This window comes from Ascaphus truei, chromosome 3 (assembly GCF_040206685.1).
Source record: "Ascaphus truei isolate aAscTru1 chromosome 3, aAscTru1.hap1, whole genome shotgun sequence".
Classification (NCBI taxonomy): Eukaryota; Metazoa; Chordata; class Amphibia; order Anura; family Ascaphidae; genus Ascaphus; species Ascaphus truei.
Genome location: NC_134485.1, coordinates 431,743,248 through 431,747,682, shown reverse-complemented (window position 1 = coordinate 431,747,682; position 4,435 = coordinate 431,743,248).

Sequence of the window (4,435 nt, the reverse complement as noted above, 5' to 3'; positions counted from 1 at the left end):
TCGGAAGTTCCTCTCATTTTGCGACGAGCTGACACCCGGAAGGAGATGAGGGTCTCTGCGGGGACCAGCATTTGGACTCCGTCCTTGCTGGAACGACTGCTCCTTCCGTTGGACTTGGCGGTTCCGTGACGGGCCGTAGGTTCCCCATTGATCCGACCTCCCTCTTTGGGCGTCCGCAAGTGCCGGTGGAGTCGGGCCCAGGACATTCGCCTGCTGCTCAGCCCCAAGGAAGTTCTCCACGAGTCGGACCGCCAAAGCTAGGGTTTCAGCAGCGTGGCGTTTTACCCACGAGCGTGCGGAAGGGGGTATTATTTGTAGAAATTGTTCCAAAACCACCTGCTCAAGAATTGCCTCCTTAGTGCACTCCTCGGGTTGTATCCAGCGCGTACACAAGTCCAATAATCGCTGAGCGAGGACCCGGGGTCTCATCTTAGCGGTGTACTTCATGTTCCGGAACTGCTGCCGGTAGGTCTCTGGGGTCAGACCTAAGCGATCCAGTATGGCGGCTTTTACTTGTCGGTAGTCCATTGCCTGATCTGTAGGGAGGCCCTGATATGAGGCCTGGGCTTCTATGAGGAGCGGGGCCAAAGCAGTTGCCCAGCGATCTGCAGCCCAGCCCTGAGCTTCGGCGACTCTTTCAAATGTCAGTAAAAAAACCTCTGGATCCTCGTTCGGAGCCATTTTCCTCAGGAGTATCGGGGGTCTGCTTGCCAGTTCTGCACTGGCAGACCCTTGGAATTGGGTCAGCAGCTTGGCAATCCACTCATCCTGTGCTGCTTGTAGTCTTTCCTCTCTCTCCGCTTGCAGCCGGGCCTGCTCGTACAGAAAGTCTTTCAAAAGTTCTTCCATTCTTGTGTGTGTGTATGTGGCCCTTTAACTGCAGGAGCCTTTTCAAAAAACTGGAGTATCAACAAAAAGATAAATAGAGCTCACTTAAGTAATGATATTGATGTGTTGTGGGTGTGCCCTAAACGCCTAGTGTGGCGGTGGGGTGCAACTCATGAGCAGATAATTACAATAACTAACAGCTGGAAAGTGAAGGCATTTTGGTACCCACACTTGACAACTAGAAGCTCATTAGAGAGCACACTCCTGGGCGATTAAAACTTAGCGTTTAATTGTTCACACATTAAAATAAGTTCTAAACACAGAGTAATAAATAGTAACAACATACAATGTACTTATAGCGGAAGGGAGTGGAGAGATAGTGGGGGGCTATGGTGTGTAATACTGTAGGCTATGCCTGAAATAAACCAGCAAAGCCAGTTACACCAATTGGCCTATAATAGGGAGCAAGGTGCTCTGCTGTGAGGACTCAAAGCACTATACCTCTGTAAATGTGCTGTGCGTCATGTGGCGTAGCATACCGATCAAACCAACCTGTATTGTTATATATAGCACAAAACAGTGTCTAACTGGTATATATAATAATATTCTAATCTAATAAGATGTTGATTACCACTGTTAGCGCAACACAATAACAGATTGGTGGTACGTGGATTGATTCTACGCCCTATGACGTTAACAAACACAACATCTGTCTACAGCCTGGGTTTTAACACACCTTGATTAGGCAGCTGGGTTCCAACTAATTGTCCTGAGGTTCCCAGCTGAAGTTAACCTAGTCAGTGTTGCACTGCAGACTAGACATAGGTTTTCCAGGCATATAACTGGTGGCTTTTGTTTACCCTGTCACAGGGCCACTGCATACATCAGGCCACTGCATACATTGGGTCACACATTGGGCCACTGCATACATCGGGTCACACATCGGGCCACTGCATACATCGGGCCACTGCATACATCGGGTCACACATCGGGCCACTGCCTACATCGGGCCACTGCATCCATCAGGTCACACATCGGGCCACTGCATACATCGGGTCACACATCGGGCCACTGCATATATCAGGTCACACATTGGGCCACTGCATCCATCGCGTCACACAGCAAATACTCTTCTGATTCCCAGGAACAATTCCTCTGAAGTGCAGGTCTCCTCCCAGACAGAGGTATACAAAGTAGCGCTCTACTCACATGCTCATAGTGCAATTCTCCACTTAATGTGACATCCAAAGACAGCGGAAAGACCACGTCTCAGGTCCCAGGTGGACCTTTTCATCATGTCTGTCAGTGTCTGTTAGTATGGGAGGATGGGGGAGGAAATTGGGGCATCCGTGTCTCTTTCCTGAGCCCTTCAACCCTTAGCACGCTGGTCAGCTGGCCCTGTGCAGAACTTTGGGTGCTCATCTCCCAGGGCGTGACACACACACACACACACACACACACACACTTTGCTAGTTGGGAATTTCCCAAACCGATGCTTTGGTGGATATTGAATAAGGCTCTAAATGTGTATAACTGTCAGACTGCTGGAACTTGCAAATAAACTACAGTAGACCCTTTAAACCAACAAAAATTAAATTACATTTTCCAATCGATTTATAGTGGTGTCCCACCTATGTGACGTCACACGCACCCAATGCGCGTTTCGCCCAATAGGCTTCATCAGGGGATGGAGTCATCAGTCTCACGGAAATTTATAGTGTTCGATCACTATGGAGAATTACCAGACGCTCAGTCTGTGGTTAATGCGCATGCGTGCAGATGCTCCATATAACAAGCAGCACATGTTTAATGTATAGATGTTAAACCACATTTCATAAGGGAAATGTTTTGTTGGAGACTTGGCACATCAGATAAATTAATGATTATACTTTCCCTTAAGTGCACCCCCCTCACCTGTAATTGTTTTTATCTAGTTTGATGTTGTTTTATTTTTTCACACAAAGATACTTTTAATTTATATATCATTTCTACCAACACTATGGGGCATCTTAGTGTGCAGAACAAAACAATCTACTTTTGTCTCTATTTGTATATCACTATACACATAAACCCAAAGTTTATAGGGATCATGCATGTGCACCCCTTACATGCACCACATTGGGCTTCAACACCGCCTCTGTATCTCATACTGCAGTCTTGTATTGGTCAAAGGTAGTTCTGAGAAATTGCCGGTCCAACAAAAAATAGCTGCTATGTGGCTTGACTTACTGTATCCTGTTTTATGGGGACTGGAACTTTACTTTGTTACTGTGCTGAAAACCCCCATATCAGAGCTTCACAAACACAACAGCTCCCCAAATATATTGTTAGTTACATTACGTTAAGATGATATTTCGTTTGTAGGCATGATCCAGGCATTGGGGAAGAGTGGTTCGCCATGAACCAGAAGAAACCTGTCAGTCCATTAGGGAAGGTCAGCTTGCTGTCCACCTGCTAGTTGTAAGGATTGGCCTTCGGTCCCTCTCCCGTGACACCGCGGATGAAACGCCTCACATAAAGGTAACGCGCAAGCAACAAGCTACTCCTTCCAGGATCTGGCTTAGGCCCCGCCCCCACAACACATCCCGCGACGCCACGGAGACGGTCCCCTGCTCACCTATGCGCCAGCGTCGCATCACCAGGGGAACGCAAGGGGATAACACTATCATCTCCAATTACCCCACACCTGCGATACACTCCGCCCCTGCTTACCAGTGGACAGAATACGTCTGATTATTCATCCCTCACAGCCTGGTGCAGCCCTGCTATTGGCTGCCACTCCTTTATATGCTCAGCCAGCCCTCCTCCAAGTTGGCTGAGCATAACCATAGTTTTGTGACCAGTGCTTGCCTCAAGCGACCTGTTGTTTCTTTGCCTTGCGCATCCTGCCTGCTGTCTCTCATTGAACCTGACCCCAGCTTGTACCAGGACCTCGGCCTTCTCTGACCCTTGACCTCGGCTTTGTATTTGGACTCCCACCTTCAGTATTCCTGAACCCGGCTACGCATAACGACCATCCGACTTCTCTAACCCCACACCACGGCGAGTACCACGACCATCTGACTTCTCTAACCCCAGACCACGGCGAGTACCACGACCATCCGACTTCTCTAACCCGAGACCACGGCGAGGACCACGACCATCCGACTTCTCTAACCCCAGACCACGGCGAGTACCACGACCATCCGACTTCTCTAACCCCAGACCACTGCGAGTATTACGACCACTCTGTCCTCTCCTACCATGACCCGGCTACACGACTACGACTCTGCAATCCGGACGCGGTTACGCGGTTTTAGGTCGGTGGTCACTAACATCCCCACCTCAGCCTCGCGGTCCCGTCCTGTTTGGGGTGAGCACCCGTCACACTAGTAAGACATCGGCATCATCTGGTAATGAAGGGTGGGGTGTTGTTCAGCATTACCAAGAAGTCTCTGCATTTAATCACCAAGTAGTTAGTACTTCCACTCAAATACCGTAAAGTAGTACTGAGCACCCTTCATGATAACCATGGGCACCTGGGAGAAGATAACACTCTGAGACTAGTTCGGGACCACTTCTATCGGCCCCACATGGCTAGGGACGTTGACGAGTATTGTAAGAATTG